General features: G+C 40.1%; 1 protein-coding gene across 3 annotated transcripts in view; it reads right to left on the bottom strand.

Annotated features, from left to right (window-relative positions):
• Positions 1 to 17,977, bottom strand: part of LOC105565514 (tyrosine-protein kinase-like otk) — a 108,732-nt gene that overhangs the window by 87,355 nt on the left and 3,400 nt on the right. Inside the window, exon 2 of one of the 3 annotated variants that reach the window (XM_012018778.1) lies at positions 921 to 1,048. The exons of the other annotated variants lie outside the window; for them this stretch is intronic. The gene's annotated coding sequence lies outside the window, so the exon portion shown is untranslated. The remainder of the gene's footprint in view (positions 1 to 920; positions 1,049 to 17,977) is intronic. 3 annotated transcript variants of the gene reach the window in all.

The following is a 17,977-nucleotide window of genomic DNA, read 5'->3' as shown; positions in this document are numbered from 1 at the left end:
GATGCTTATTGTGCTCCAACCAGCGTAGCATTGTAAATAAGATATGTAAAAACGGGAGTGGAAAAGATCATGTTTTTTTAGCAAAATAAAATTTGCAGTGTGCTCTCGCACGATCATACTTTTCTGTTTACCCTCATTATTCAACTTTTGCGAGCACTACTGCAGTTCACGTGTAGTTTGCGGCGAAGTTTCAGTGTAAAATACCGGAGTGCTTTGTGCTTTTCTCCTTGTAATTCGTCAATTTCAGAAGCGAGTTCTTTACTTCTCGATTGCCCTTAAAATCCACCGAGAATTTTGTTCGTCATAGTTGTACGCTATTTTCAATTATCCTTAAGTTGGCTCATGTTCGCTGTTTCCAGGAAAATTGTACTCCCACAACTTTACCGTTTGCATGTATCCTATAATTGAAATCCACAAGTAGCCGGATCTTTTGTATTTGTTAAAATGTTCTTATTGCAATAAAAAAAGAACAATTCTGCAAATTGAAATTTAAGTTAACAAATGTATAAGTTTGTTTTAATCAAACGACAAAATGTTAATTGAAAAGTAACATTATATTTCTACACTGCCAACTGAATGTTGATTACACACTTAAAACGGTTGTTTAAAATAATTAAAGCAGTTATTCAAAAAATGTTTACCTCCTTTCTGCAGTGTTTCTGCTAGATTCATATATTGGTGTTATTATATTTTATAATTATAATCATCAAAATTACTTATTGCAAATGCTCCCATTGGGCTGTATTGGTTTATCTAATTTTCCATACTAATATGTTCGCAATTAGATAATGACATACAACGATTACTACGGAATTGTTACATTTGTTCGTTATTGTACAGACATGTGTAAATATTTTGTAATTCGAATGGGATGACAAAATTTTCGTCGGCGAAGATGAAAGTTAGCTTTCATCACCTACCTTCATCGTTGTGTCTCATATCTATTCGTGAGCATCTCAGTGTAATCAGGGCCGCAGAGTCGGATAGCGTAATCACTTCAAGACGATGCATTCCGAGATGACTGCAGCTTGCATTCAACCTGCTCTTTCTGCGAAATTACAGGAGAAAATGCCGGGTGAGATGAAAAACGTGCGGTTAAAGAGATCCGCGAGTACTGCGCACAAGTGATTCTCGACAGAATATCTTGCGGAGGAGTAAAGCCGCGTTTGTTGAATCCTCATGTAATTCTGGTTGTGATAGATAATAATTCTGGCAGTAATTTTATTAAAGCGCAAACCAAATCCATTAAATTCCCGGATCAGAATTTACGATATCGCGACGTCAAGCTGGACCGTTGAATTTGCTGAACACATTTTTTTATAATTAGGGAGAGTATTTTTGAAAAAAATATTTTTTTAAGAATCATATTTTAATTAAATAAAATGTGTTTTTGTGTGTTATTTGTAACACACGCGATATAGAATGATATGTAGATATTGATATAGAACGACCATATCTTTGTTAGCCTTTGGCTAGCGAAAAATTTTATTATTAATTATTTCATATTAAAAGGCTTTACAGCCAAGTAACGACGAGTGATAAAACTATTTTTCACGTTTGAATTAACTTTAATTATACTTATTTGATTTAAAATACTGTTGTCAATGTATTGAAGTTTAATTTTAAAAAATTTGCTAGTTGGAAGACCCCTTTTATAGGATTTTAATGGAAAATAGATAGTGCAATTTCATTACAATATTTATGACTAGTAAGACGAACAATGAGGAAGTTTTAAAACTATTCTATATATCTATATTAGCACAGCGTTTAGGACGATAGATCCATCAGTAGAAAGAAAAAAACGCTCATTACGTGCGACTTTTTATACGTTAGATCGCTCCAGATTATTCGCGGTTATCCGATAATTTCCGATCCTTCTTGGTTCATTCGTGCAAGAAACGCCCGGGGAAAAAACGGAAAGTCTACTACCGAATTGGTTTCCTCGCAATTGTCTTCGGCGAGCTACCTCGGGATCATCTCGGTGAATGTAAAACCACCATCCTGGATTTTCTTTTCGTTGGTGAACGAACGGAATTTGGGGCGAGAACCACCGCTTCCGCGTCCTGTTCACTTCCGGCGTTTTCCTTCCCGCCTGATCTCTCGCTGAATTGCGCGACGATTGCTTTCTTCGCTGGGCTTTCGGGCTTTGTATTGTTCCCGAGCTTACTCGTGTTTGAATACGTTATGCTTACAAAAGACTCGAATTTTATAACATTGTTTAGCGCGCGTGACCACGTTCTGTATGAATTAAATCGTTCGCTATTGCGTTTCGTTTAAATGAGTGTCTCGTCTTTAACTCGTTATCTTCAATTGCACAGTTATTCGCAGTAATTCATCGTTGACTCTTGATTCGTTTCTCTTAGTACGAGCTTTCTTATGTATAATTTTAAAGAACTGCAATCTTCCTGAATTACACACGGTACAAGTATTGCACGGCAAGAAGTTGAAAGATTCAAGGACTATCCTCTCGAGATAAATTGGACTTTCCTCTCCTCGTTTCATGATTCCATAACGCGCATCTAAAAATTTCAGATTATCCTTCATTCGAATGAACGATACTGCAATTGCCTGTACCTTGCTTAATTAAAGAGCGATTACCGCGCTTTATATATTACATTGGGCAAGAAACGTTGGACAAAAAACGCATTACGTCGAAGCGAAATAAAACAATATTTAATTCAAGGTCTCGTTAGCGATACGTTCCGCAAAAGAGCCGAAACCCCATTTGCTCTATGGCGAACAATTTCACCGAGGGTCATTAGCACGTGATACCGTTATGCTGTATTGCTGGCTCCACTTTGATCTACTGGCGTAACATCCCAGCACGCGCGTTTGTGAACTAGCTTTTTGCGTAATAAATAATTGATATTGAAGTCCCTGCTGTGAACCTCACAATACCCTCATTATTATTATTATGTACGTACTTAAATACAGTCCGAATCACTAACTTGTTCACTCGCGAAAAAGTAATTTTTTATTTAAAAAAATTAACACTGCTTACGTACCAAATTTTTTTTCGATTTAGGGAGGAGAAGCTCGAAATTATTATAATTTTGCGACCGAGATATTGACAGGAATTAGCACTTACACATCGAAGCTGCACCCACAGAAAATGTTCCCAGATCCAATGCTATTACACTTGAATATATCATAAAATGGGATTGATCTAGCGCCAATCATGTTTATTATACAGAAAGGAATATTTTAATCTTAAACAAAAAATTCTAAAATCTAGAATAAAATAATAGTATGTATCGTCTTTTGCTGAATATCGTGGTGCCAACTTCGTTCGTTGTAAGACGGAGGGGAATTTTATTCTAAACGTAAGAATATATAAACTTACATCTATAGTATACAAAGTTACTCTGGTCTGAATATAGTAAGTCGATCTTTTTTAATTCGATAGAGGAGAATAAAAATTATTGATTTTATTTTGATATCGTCTTATTTTTATACTCAATGAGGTTGTGAGAAATATAAATGCGTCAAGAATATTTTTGTCTCGGTAACAGAAATCCTTTCTGAGGGTGTGTATACTCTATACAAAAAAAAAACAGTGTACCCACATGTTTTCATATACATATTAATATATTTATAAAAATATATATATTTAAAATTACTTTTCTTATTCGAGAAAATATTTTGGGCGTATTTCATGTAAGATAACGAGTTCACGTGCTACGAATGACAGAATTTTCGCGGAGCAGCGCGCACGATTCGGCATCCATTATCGAGATGGGCGAACGAATCGAGTTTACGAGTGTTTACCGGCAGGATTTCCTAGCGGGGTCGCGCCATTAACGGCGGACTAACGATTTTCCGTAACGCTATTATTCATCGCCGTTCGTATCATAAACTTCGTCCACGCTTGACCGAGCTAATAGCGGACCTAGCTGAAGTAACGGCCGTTTCCTAAATCGAGTATTAAATCGCGCGATAATAATTTGTCGATCGCGGTCGCGTTAACGCGTCCGCGGGCTTTCGGACACTTAATAGACTTTTTGGAATCGATAAATGCCCGGGGACAAGTGAATTTTGGTAATTATATCGTTAAATGCATACCACTAATAATGTTGTTTCAAGTACGCTCATTAACGATTCGAAAGCATACGTTTATCAGCTCGCTGCGATCGATGTGCAACTGATTGTAAAAATCAAACATCTCGGATCTATTGATCTAAATACGTAATTGGCTACACTGCGAATAAATTCCATTACTTTTTATGTTAATGCACTTTCATAATTTATTTACGTTCGCTAAAAATTTTATTTGTCTAAAAGCTAACCTTTAATCAAGCACAGCTCAAGGATTATTACACCTTGAGGTTGAAACCGTTAATATATTTTTTCGTTTGACTTTTAATACGCTCTGTGAAAACCCGAGAGTATGTGTTCCATAACTCAAATATATAAAACGCAGGCACAATGTAGATTCGGAAAGCGCAGACTCTCATTACAGCAGGAGCGTTTTGTTCGGTCTCAAATTTAAATGGAGTTACAGCTCTGTTGTGTTAGGATTGTGCGCGGCTAAAAGGGTACCGGGCGTACCCATTTGCCGAGATCCTAATCAGATCCGTCTGATGACATACGTGTTATGACTACGTGAGCGGGACGGAACAGATGCGCGGAATATGTTCCCGATTGCCGCAGAAATTTCATACGTGCCTCGGCGGACGCTTATTACTTCGATATAGCGGCCTTTATATTACCGGGATTTTTTCCCGCTTAGCTAAATCCCAGCGATATCAATATGATATGAGACTTGATGAAAGCATGAATTCTACTTTCTCATATTCTGGTGAAACGACGATCGATCTTTGGACAACGATATTCGAGATAACGTCTGCTTTTCTTTTAGGGAACACAGTCGACATTTTTTGACACAAATCGACACGTGTCGCTTTCCATTTACAATTCAAACTCAATCAGCGCTCCTCGACTCTGCTCGGGAAGAGAGTCGGAGTGTGTTTTTGACCGAGGAACGTATCCACTCCCAGTATGTCGATGTAATCTTTTCTTAAAATCTTTCTCTTTGAGCCTTTGCCATATAACTGTGGCAAACCGTGCTCGAATGTGTCAACGTGTGTCGATTTGTGTTTCCCAAAAGAAAAGCAGCCAATATTATCTCGTGCTTGAGCGTTTCGCGTCACGACACTTTTCGTGCGCGCCGATTTAATATCTTTGCATTGTTGCTACCGCAATTAACTGTGCGATTTATTCCGCGTCAGTCTCAATCTGTTCCGTATCGAAGAAAAAAATATATATTAATTACGCGACGCGTGAAACGCCAACGTGCGGGGAATTTACAACGTGTCGAGTCAATTTTGATGCCCGTTTTGATAATCTCGCTACAAACGGCCGCGATGGAGTCGTTTCGATTTTACGAGCGCGTAAAACGCTAAGTCCCGCGTTTGCATCCCGCGCGATTTTCATCCCGTTAACACGGTTAAACGCAGTAACGGGAAATTAATTACTCGGCCGTTAATTCAATACACAGTTAGCGGCAAATCCATCAACTGTAACTGCAATTACCACGTAAATTAACCGTGCGAGACCGAGGAAGACCTTACGGATTGCAGCCGGATTCGCGTATGATACACGAGAAGCGACCGCCGTAATCCACGAGAATGAGTTCTTCGGGGGGGGGGGGGATTCAGTAATGCTCGATACCGCTGTAATTTACAACCGACAGGAGAAGATGTGGGCGCAACGCACGCGCTTACGGCGTGAATTAGAGTACATTGTAAATCGTATTAGCGACAAGAGAGCGCGAGACGCACGCGCGCGCGTCTGGTATGCAAATTTCGAAGTTTGTCTAAGCGCCACCTCGGCATTAATTCCTTACGTGGTCGCTCATTGGCGCACGAGTGGACTGTAGATATTGCGAGTACAAGCTTCGCTGTGTACTGACATTCGTGAATTTGCGAGAACAAACGTCCGGCGCAACGGCCGAAGCCACTCAATAATTAATTAAAGTGGATCCGCGGAGAAGAACATACGCGAAACGTTTATTACGTATATTGCACCTCGACTTTGCGCGTAATATTCATTCGCATGATGATGAAGCTGCGAGGAAAAGAGAGAGGGGAGGGGGGGGAATTGTTGGAAAGCCATTCGTGGGTAGAAAATGAGACGAAAGATAGCCGAGGCAGAAATCCGTCGATACGCGGAATATTTGTGCGGACTCGGATATTTGCAGGGAAAATATTTTTTTATTGCATATCAATTCGCGAGGTCCTACGAGTCTGCGATAACAATCACGTCCGGCAATTCAGCCGTGCCCGAATTGAATTTGCATTAAGAAAACACGAAAATCTATCCCTGCGGCTTGTAACTTACGAATGTTACGTAATATTTACACATTATGCTCGCGTTGTTTGTCCCCTCGCTAACGCCGCGTCGCCGGTCCGGAGTACTTAATATCGCTAATTTTTTTTGCGCGCGCAACATCACACAGAAATGTGCGTTGAATGGAAATATCTCAGCTAGTCCTGTCGGCAATAACGATGTTTTATACGGCGTGTTGAAAAAAGAACTGTCACAGCCGCGCGCGGCCACGGAAAATATATTTTTCCCGTCCCGGTGGCTGAAAATGAGATAAAAAAATCCTTTTTCACACGTGCGTTATACAGCGAATACGTCACGACGAAAGTATTGTTCTTAGCATCATAAACAACGGCGACTGTGGCGTTTGATCACGCGATATTAATTAACATATTTCTCGTCGTTGCATACTATTCTTACATTTCGCTGCTTATATCAAGGTAGCAGGTTGCGAGTAGATGCATTACAAAATATTTGCCGATAAAAGTAATTTTCAATTCGCGTTACTTCTGCACATATTTTGTGTCATATTAGAAGCGCAGTAAAATATGGTCAGTTGAATCGTTCGCGAGAACGGGGGATCGCGATGAAAAGGCTGATAGCGTGAGAAAAAAAATGCTCGAGAAATAGCGAAGCGGGCGGAGCGAAGACAATGGCGGATAACGAAACGGAAAATGAGAGGAGAAGCAGAAACGGGGTACGGTATCTCGAGACACTTTGCTTAAGCTGTCTTCCGGTTGCTGGAACGACTTAATGCACGTTCAGGGCGTAGAAAATAGACTACCGATGGCCACGGAGAATAACTTCTTAACGAGACGATTTGTCAAGCCGCGACGTATCGCCGCTCGATGTAAATGCCGTTGTGCCACCGTATTATGCGTCCCCGTCGAACGCGACTCGATAAATTGGAACGCGACGCTTCTATTCGACATCGGATTTCTTGTTCGCTCGGAAAATTTCGTTCTATTAAAAGTTTCGCAGATACAAGAAGTAGAGGGCCTCAAATAGAAATTATCTTAGCACTCCTGGGACTTAAATTAATCGGCTGGACGAATTGAATGTTTCTAATGCGGGACAAGTTTTTAACTTGACTTATTTGTGCAATGAATATAAGATTTTCCCTGACGGTTTTTGTAAAAGAAAATGTTGATTGTAAATTGATCAGGGAATTCGTCATAAAGTAATTGTAGGATATTCCGCTAACGTAGTATATAATGAAAATTATAATCCAATGTAGAGACGCTGTTCCTGCAATTGTTTATTACAGTTATATCGTAACAAGATTGGTTTAATTAAAATATGTGTTTACTGATTGTGAAGTATTTGTTATAACATTTATCTAGTTTATTAATACATATCGGTGAAAATCTTTAGAGGCCGTAAATATATTTTGCTTTTCCTACAAGTGTTACGATTTCGTCGATGACCGACAATGATCCTACACGCGTCTAACAGTAAGTAACATCCCTCGACAATCCCTCGACAAACGGAAACGAGAAAAATGCGAGTATACTGGAAGCAAAAGACACGAACGACGATCGAACGTGGGACGACGGGAAACGCGGGGAATAGCAAGATCTTCGATAGGTCGAACATGATATCCACGGGGTGGGTCGACGAGTGTTAGCTTGTACATCGATTTAAGATGCCGTCATCCTCGTCTCTGCAATATGCTATGTACCATTATTTCGCCACTCCCTCGCCGTTTTCTTCCTTCCTTTCTTCGTCTTCCTTTCTCGGATAACAGAGCGCGACGGCAAGGATATGCTCGATAGCTTTGCACACCGGCGGGCGTCCGAAATTGAAGCGCACGGAACACGTGCGCACGCTGCCATGAATGCGCATCCCCGAGCGTTTGGGTTTCGCGCGCGAAATGAGAAGCAGCGAGGCGCTTGGAGTTCAGTGGCTCACGTCGAAAGTTACTCACAGCCGAAAAGCATGGGCGTACGAACGCGGAATTCAGCGGCATGCATTGCGCGATTGGCTTCCGTTGCAGCCTTCACTGAGCTGCAAGCGGGCCAAAATAGCAAGGAAATTCTGATTTTCGAAATATCGAAGTTTTGATATTTTTCGTTATTCACAGTTTTCCTGATCTAGTTTTGATATTTTCGTTTTGCAGCAGCGGCGTACAAAGTTGAGAGATGTAATATTTTTCGAAGTATCGCGAAATAAACTCGCTCGCACGGTAGAGGCGACGGCGCTTCCGGGATACATCGCGTGAATCAGGAGAGCGCCAGAAGCCCAGGGTCCTTCCACCTTTGTTTCGGAATCTTTTTGTTATTTTGTTAGTCGGTATTCTCAAAATAAAAAAGTGTCATAAATTATTAAAATATCGTATAGACTATTTATGAATACGATGGACTTTCTAGTATGCTCTTACGGCAACACATTACACCACGAAAATAAACCAAGCTGTATCGCGCCCATGGATCTCATCCACTTGCAGATAATTCGCGACCAGGATAAATTTCACGATACCACTCGGCTTACGCGGCAACGATAACGGCGACAGTTTTTCGCGCGCGCGAATAAACTTATAATCGCCATCAAAGCGCTCGCCGTAATTTTTGACCCCGCGGGGGCAGAACTACCGGAATACGGTAGCACTTTTGGGCGGGGCCCCGGGTGCTAACCACGAAATTAACCGAAACTCATCCCCGGGCTATGCTAATGGCCTACCTAGTTAACTCGCTCCTCGAGACACCGAGTTTCACCCCGGAACTTTGCTTTCTGCGGGATACTGTCGCCTGATTGGATAAGACATGAATGAAGAATGAACACGTTGCTCAATGATATAACGCGATGCATTTTATCGCTCCTCGTTTTCGCGGGATTCATGCAAAGTGAAAACGATCCTCTTCGCCGCGTTGTTCGCAGTATTTTCGCAGAAACGTCTCTTCTTCATTTAATCCACTGAATCGGACATCGAAAGGTTCTTCAGAGTCTCCAATACCGCGGTACTTCTGTGTCCGCCGTTCCGATAATCGATTCGGGAAAACTGCTAACGCGCGTGGAGATTATTTTTGCCGAGGATCTTAATGGATATAGAACTCTTAACAGTGACTGGGGCGGTGCTGTAATATACACATGAACAGCGGAGCGCACGCGATGACAAAAAATAAAGAGATACATTTTTATGCGTGGCGTCGAAAAATAATGCAAACGGCTTTGTCACCGCTGGTTTTCCCTCTGTCGCAAACTGAATTGACTGTTCCATAACAATGCCGGGGAATACAATGCAGTATTAGTGCGATTTTGCAACAGTCTCAAAATAATCTCTCAACGAGAAGCTAGCTAATCTTACTAATTACGTTGCGTCTAACAATTGAATTAATTAGCGAGTAACAATCTGTTGGGTCGCCGATAAGCACCACTTACAATTTACTCTATTATCTTGTTTGTTTACCAAATGGCATGTGCTTTCACGCCCAATCGCCTACGTTTGTTCTGAAGCGCCGGTTTTTAACGTTAATCCGATTTTCCATCTAATCTCATTCACCCAACGTTACTGTACTTTGAAAGAAAATACCAAGCTACTTCGTAAGCTCGACCGGTCGTCACCGAAAATCCTGCTAGCAAATAGCCCGTGACCCGATTCAACGTCCGAGCCAGGCTCCTTTCTACTTTTATGTAACGCTTGATTCTGTGTAATGCGCTGTTTCTCGTCGTAAGAATTAGGATTAGGCGAAAAAATATCACCGCATGTAATGTGTATTAACCCGAGACGCCGAAGAGATTTTTCTTACGAGAGAGAGAGATCGAATAGAGAGTTTGTTTAGAAGGTACATATATGCCAGAATTTATAAGAATTCTCCTGACATTTAAGTTTAAATAAATATTGCACTTTTAGAAAAATAGATCCTTAAGCACAGTTGTAGTTTCAAAAATAATGTAACTTGTATTAATAATAATAATACTTAATTCAATATTTAATTAATAAGATTTATATGTGTACAGTTCCAAATAAATTATTTTTAAATCATCTTATCTGAATTATTCTTATAATAATTCGTTCCTAATGCTAATATATTACTTTACAATAAGCTTCTTTCTATAATATTTAAGTAGAATACATAAAAAATGTCTTCTAAGGAAATATAGTAAGTCTATGTGTCATGCATGTCGCATATAAATTGCTTATAATTTATCTTGAGATGTCTATATTTCAAGCTAATAGTGAAGATATAGATCTTTATACTTGAAATCGTTGACCTTTATCGGGGAGTATACGATAAGACGCAGAGATTGCGAAATGACGACACCGAAGAATATTGGCAATGACATTATCTCGAAATTAAATCGTTCTAAGCCAGATAGATACACTTTTATCGATATTCGGTTTCGTTATCGCGCCCATGGCATGAACTGTCTGCCCGTGGAGAACGTGATTCTCGCTGCAGATGCTATTTATGATAATCAAATGGCCGATGCGGATCACTGGTAGGGGATGCGATTGTGTGCGCGGGCGCGTGGTCTTTAGCGGCGATTCGCTTTTGTATCCCCTTGTAATAGATGGGTCGAATTGATAAATTTATTTGCATCCCCCTCCATGTATGTATTATCGATGAGTTTATGCGGTAACTGCGGGATAATTTTCTTTACATGTTTTAATCGAATCGATTAATATTATATATCGATGTAATTATAAAATGTTATCAATTCGCGCGAAGGGAAGCGCGATAATTAACGCTATCGAAGTGAGAGCAAAATTTTAGCAGGCTAGTTAAGCGGATAAACGCGGTGGGTTACGCAATAAAAATCGAATTTGCGTTACTATATCTAACGTTTATACCGCAGAGGCAATTTGATATCGCGCATTGAATTTCTCTACGTAAAGCGAATAATACGTTTGGTTATAATCTGTTGTTTAATAAAAAGTATCGCGAATGTTGCAGCAGTGGATAAGCCGCTCGAAATAAAATTGTTTCTCCCATATAACTACTTTTTTTTACACGACGACGCCCACCGTCATTGAAAATATAGATTATGTACTAATCCTTTAGTTTGTAAAGCGACCTATACAGGTTCGTTGGGAACTGAATGCTTCTAGATTTAATTGAAAATGGAATTGAAAATTTCCATTTCTTAAGCTGGCTACTTTTTCATTCTTTGTCACGATTAAACGAAAAATTCAGATAGAAATTGATTTTGCAAATAAGTTTAATTAATTCTTATTTTAAACTTAGCAAAAATGTCTAACTCTATGCATGTATGTACAAAAGCTCGTACTAAGATAATGAATATGATATTTCAATGTATGATACGTTTAAATAATATCATTTAAATGTTTCATATTGAAATACGTCACATAATAATAAAAACTATGATATTAATTTGTCTATACAAGATTACATGTTCACTGTAACATATTAATAATGTTTATTGTATAAACAATATTAAGAGTAATAAATGGGAGATTGCTTAGCTGCTGCTTAATCATGCTATTACTATACGTTCAAATGTTGCTCGGCACGAGGAGAGATCTAAACTTTTAAAAAAAATACGACAGAATTTTTTCCCAGGTTCGGATTTCCGATGAACAGAATTTGCGCAACGGGATTTCCCTGAAACAACGAAAAGTGGCACGCTTGGCATGGAAAATAGGAGCTACGGCGCACACGGCGGTGCTCGTACTTTCATTTGAATCGGGTCGGACCGTGGTGGCTTGGGGGGCCGCCGAGAGAAACTCAGAAAACAAGATGAGCGGCCATCAAAATCTGGCAAGGCGAGCTACCGACGTCCCGTTCCCGCGGCTTTCGAATGTTCGATGACGAGTGCGCTGAAGGTGATGTGGTACCGCGGGTGCGGGAAACGATTTCGGTCATTGTATGGGTTCGCGCGTGAATGAACGAGGAACCGAGCTGCAGGGTCGAGGGGCAAGTGGGGGGATATTCCACTTCGCGGAATATTGGACAGACGAGCGGGCCGTTGAGTGAGAATGATAGGCGAGTGTCCGTTGGGAACTTGACGCGCACCACCGTCGACGACGCCTTGGGTGCACAGTTGCGGCGGATTCGCGCATATGGCGGATGGACAAGTTGGAACCTCGGCTTGAATTACCTATCGTGCATACAGGATAGCTGGCAGCTGACTCGAAGATGACAGTTTGCGAGCAAATTTGGCATGACGAGGACGAACGTTCTGCATACGGAAACTTCGTTCTCGATAAGTTTGGATCACTGCGAGCTCCGGGCAATATTGGAATGTACATAATTAGTCATAATTCAGGGGTAACGATTGTCACAGTGGTTACCATTGTTAACAAGAAAATGTAAATCGCGTTAGAAAACATATTAAACTTGTTTAAAGTTAGTTGTACTTTTTTCAGGCGTTTAAATCTGTTAGATTATTATTGCAGGGGGAATACTAACGACAATTCTTTGTTTCTTATTTGCCATTAAATGTATCTTAGTGCAAAATGCCCGACGAAATAAATGTCAGCAGAGATCAATGCGTGATTAACGACTTACTGCTGCAGATTTTATGTTATCTCGCGTGGATTTGCTTCCGTGCAACCCCGCTGGTGATTAGATTTGCAGAGATACCGCTGTGAAAATCTGCACGTTAATCACACTAACAGACACAGTACCGTATTAAAATATATCTGGGGTAGCAAAAAGTCGCCGGCAGTCATAGGTCGGGAAATTCTACAAAATGGAGCAGCTGGAATATCCCATTTTATGGAATAAATGAGGTCAAAGATAAAAAAAACAATAGAAATTGTTTCACATGTGTTTTGCAATACGCATAAGCTTGTTACGAAAATAAGCGAACGAAAATTAGAGAGTAAAATGTGCAACAACACCGGAGAACGTTGAAAAATCGCGCTATGTTAGAAATTAGAAACAAATATTGACAACGGTGGAAAACATGTGGAAAATCACATTTGACACGTAATAATACATTTTTGATATTTCTCTCATTTCAAGTTAAGCATTTGTAAGTTTAATTTCATATACGAGTTATGTGACATATGATATAATAGAAACCTAAGTCTACGCCTGGAAGAAACGTTATACAGTTGAAGAAATATATGTTTCCAGGAGGTAACTGTGATGTCTTACACAGTCCATTCTTTTTACTTTTATGTGACCCAATTAAAAGACCATGCATAAAATTAACTCCGTCGCAACGCGTTGTTTTATGCTAATTATTTTATGCGCGCGTAGCAACTCCGGCTTCATTATAATTAAACTTTAAAGAGGGAGAGGCACTGAGTTTAACGTGGAGTTAAAAATTATAATCGGCCGTCGTCTTAAAGACGTTTGCAAGCTAACGCCGGAAAATAATGAAAGAAGTAACCGGAAATGGGGCGTGAGGACAGAATGGGACCCGACAGAATATTCCACTTCGTGGCCTGTTGGCTAAATGAAGCGAGTGCTGTGAGGATGCTGGGATGCCTGGAGATGCCGTTGCAAGGCGTGTCGCAACGCATACTCGCATAGCCACCCACGCAAGTAAAATATCCACGCGCAACTGCACCGTCGTGCGCGTATCTGAAAACGCAGCGTGAATGGAATGGGACTTTGCCGCGGCGTTCTATCAGGCTAGTTGATTTTCACCCGGGGTAACATCATGAGACACCCTGGTCTCGTCCCCAAAATCAAGTTCTTGGATCGAGCGCGAACGAAAAGAAATCCCCGCAACGTTTATGTAAAACTGTAGTCCGGATTTGCCGCGAGCTAATTATGTTATTATATATGCAAATTCTTGTGCTCAGGCGTAAGCTCGGTAGCTTACGCGACATCGAGTCGCAACTTATCTTCACGACCGAGTGAGGAGTGCAGCTCTTCCAGATTATACTCACAATCAGTGGTAGTCTGATGGGCCGAGCAACGCTGGAAGAGTAAAATTTTTCCCGCTGGAAAAGTCACTCTGTGCGAATAGAATCTGGATTTCCCACGAGAATAAATGTTTTATTTAAGATTGGATCTTGTGTGTTTTAGAAAGAATAACTACAAACGAAAGTCCAATGGCAAATATTTGTTCGAAGTATTACGTCGGTTTGTGTAACGGATAACAACGGACGTGTAGATAATGGGTCCTCGCAGAATTGACGTTAGGTTCTTCCGGCTCTTTCATTCAAACTTTTCGTCTTGTTACCCTGCGCTTGATACTTAGAGGACGTAGTTATCGACAAAGATTGATGACTTATATATCTTGTCTCTTCTTTATCCGCGTTAAAGCATCTGCGACGAAATACTTAACGTCTTTGGCTCGTTGCGAGCGCACGAAAATTTACACGTTGTCATTTGTCAAAATTACGGAAATGTCGCGACGCAATGCCGATAATTGCAAAAGACCGTTACTATTACGTTCTGCAGAAAGCTCGTCGGTTTTGCCGGCGCGTGTAATATAAACGCCGTTAAACGTTTCCTTCGAAAGCGTTACCGGTTGCATTAAACCTCGCCTCGATACGAAGACGCTACGGCTTCGCTCGCAGCATCCGCCGTTTCAATCCTATCCCTTTGTCTCGAGTAAAACGCGTAATCTCCCGGTGGGCGCGTTACACTCCATATTCGCGTAATGGCGGGGAATAATGCCATCGACGAAATGGCTTTTAACGATTCTGTATGATACGAGGCGACGGGAACGAATAGAATATTCCGACGGGATGGTATCTCCGCGCGAATCGACGGGTCGCAAATCGACCGTTTCGAATGCTCGCGACGGGAGACAAACGCGAAGCCGAGAGGGGTAAGGAGGAGGTTGGTGGATCGACCGCGTTCGGTTCGCCGATGTCGGGATGTCGAGAACCTGTGCGTGGCTTTTTACGAGTTCCCAAACGCAGAACTTGCATTTCTTTCCGACATGAAAGGGGAATGGGATAAGGCAAAGCCCTATTCGTCGCAGGTTTTATTCAAATTCTCTTCGCCCCTAAGCACCAGCTGCGCCCCGTCCCTTCCTGCGGTCCTCGCGGCTGATTCAAAGGGGGAAAAAGTTGCGCGAAGATCTGCAGAATCGCGTGACCACACGGTGTTTTGCCGCGACGCGGGGCCGTCTCTCCCGAGTGCTCGATGCTTTTCTCGGGGAACGAGAAAAGCATCGAGCCCTCGTGATGGAAAGACCACGAGAAGGTTTGTAGAATGCATGGACAGAAGGAAAAAAATTATGGAGAGAGATTATGCTTTTATAAATATCTCATCTTTAGATTCTTAAATAATGGTATATTTATCTCGTTTAATTAATTAGTTATCGTACGTAATTTGATACACTTCGCGAAACGAGGTAATTCACGATTGTAGATTGGAAAGTGTACTGCTAATTCCATTTGCTCTCTGTTATTTGCTTATAATAAATTGAGCAAGAAAATTACGAGAGAAAGATTCGCGCTTTCCTTCTTTTATCTCAAGTAACATTTCAACATAAAAAGATTCATACTTCTCGTGAAACTTTTTAACATAGACTTAATTAAAATTGTAATGAGAATTACCACTGCGAGAAAGATATTTTATTACTGTTTGCATTGTGTTAATAAATGAATAAAAAAAAACGCAAGTTTTTATCGCGTCGTTTAATTATTTTTATTATCGGACGTATAATTAAGAGGCTGCCCCGCGTTTGGTGATATTTGGTGATGTATTCTAAAGAGACTTGCCGCACTTTCGAGGATTAAACTCGTATTCGCGGATTAATGAAAAGACGAGCGCGGCGCTGAAAGTCGAGAACTTTACCTTCTTCTTCTACAACTTATTGAATAGAAATCCGGTCACGTATAGTGTCAGACCGCTGTTATTAAATTGAACGACTAGACTAGCGCGAATGATATATCCCGGGAGCTTCTTTATGCAGCCGAATAAAGAACGTCGCGTACCGAGACTTTTCTTAGCGGATCAACTCCTTCGTAAAATGTCTCTCACTGTTTCAGTTTTGACTTTATAAGTTTCTTTAAAAATCTATACTGTTACTTCTATAAGTAAAATAAGTGATAAAAAACGAGGACATAGAATGGCAATAACAAATTCGAATAGTGCTAGGTTACATACCATATTTCTAACATCAAGAATTATTTGACGCCAGTACACGACTAACAATAATTAAGCTTTCAATCGACCATAACTGGCAACGTGTTTTTAACACAGAAAATTTATTGCGAAAACTATTACCTCAGCCAATACACTCTAGGCGGGCGTCTCACCAATTCGACCACTGAGGCATATAAATATGCCTCGGTAGGGAGGTCCAGGTTCAAATCCTGGCTGAAGTAATATTTTTCGCAATAAATTTTCTGTGTTAAAAACACGTTGCCAGTTATGGTCGATTAAAAGCTCAATTATTGTTATGTACCTTTAAGTTGAAAGAATCCTTAATGAGAGAAAGAGAGATGTAAAAATCATACAAGTTTGCATATCACGTATTCATACTTAAATAGACGACAGCTTCCGTGAATGTTCTGTGAACATATTCTTGGTCTTTTCTTTTCTTTTTTTTGTGAAGATCCCCCTTTTCAACACTTCATTTTTCATGCATTCGCACGCACTGACGCGACGCTGCGACGACGCTAAGTGTCCTTTGAACGCAATGAAATGACGATAATTCGTTGCGCTATGAAAATCGAGTTTCGAGGAAGTAACTTCTTTTTAATGACGTGTCTGTGACTAATGTTCTTGCGTTCGCTTAAGGTTAATTCGATTCATAGTTAAAGTATATTATTCATTCCTAAGAAGGTTTATGTGATTTTTCGAGTTACTCCTTCTCTCTCGGACTTGCATATTTCTTGAAAGAAAATCAGTACATCTTGGCACGACGATTTGGTCATTTGACAATGCTACGATTTCTCTGAATAGCATTGTAATTATCGCAAATGAAATGACCATGTCGTTGCAGTTCTGGAGTTTTCGGTAGCTGATTATAAAGTTTGCGTTAGCACCGTAATTGCGGCGTCGTAACAAGTCTGATGAAGTATATGGGAGGCAAAACAAATACGTGCACACATGGAAGTTACAATGCCCGTAACTAATTACGGGTAGGAAATTAATCCTTTAAAAGCTTCTGCTCCTTTTAGAGCTTGTTACGTCTTTGCGTAATCTTCTTACGGAGTTTCAATAATAATAACACGTTGAACTTGTAGAGAAATCGTCGTTTGTACTCGCTTATGCTTTGCGTAAAAATCTTTTACGCTATACTATCGCAAATTATAATATTTATTATAATTATAATTACGTATGCCAATAAAAGCCACATAGATGTTAGTTACTTAGTACGTACGAGTTGTAAATTATTATAATTAGTTACTTAATAACATAATTAACTAGCAATTATACGGTTAAATATTGTGGTTATTCGGGTAATTATTGTAGTTAACAAATATTTTATGTATTACATCTGTAGTTATTATGATAATGAGATGGTTATTAATTAAGCTTTAAATTTGTGCAAAACAGTGCCGCACATCCATTTTAGAGATTTTTGTTTTATCGAATACTTTGTAATTACATTAATTTCTCGCGCGTTCTTCTCTTTTTATATCAGAATTGAGTTCTATTTAAATAATTTGAATCGAGCATTATATTAATTGAACCTTTCATTATATGTATATTTTTCGACATTATTTAGAATGCAGGACAAATAAAAAATATTGTATAAATTAAATTATTCTCTCTCTCTCTCTCTCTCTCTCTCTCTCTCTCTCTCTCTCTCTCTCTCTCTCTCT

The sequence above is a fragment of the Vollenhovia emeryi genome, unplaced genomic scaffold (genome assembly GCF_000949405.1).
Source record: "Vollenhovia emeryi isolate VEMERY1.0 unplaced genomic scaffold, V.emery_V1.0 DF939151.1, whole genome shotgun sequence".
NCBI classification, from domain to species: domain Eukaryota; kingdom Metazoa; phylum Arthropoda; class Insecta; order Hymenoptera; family Formicidae; genus Vollenhovia; species Vollenhovia emeryi.
Note: the sequence above shows the minus strand (reverse complement) of the source record. Positions and strands in the feature narration are given on the sequence as shown.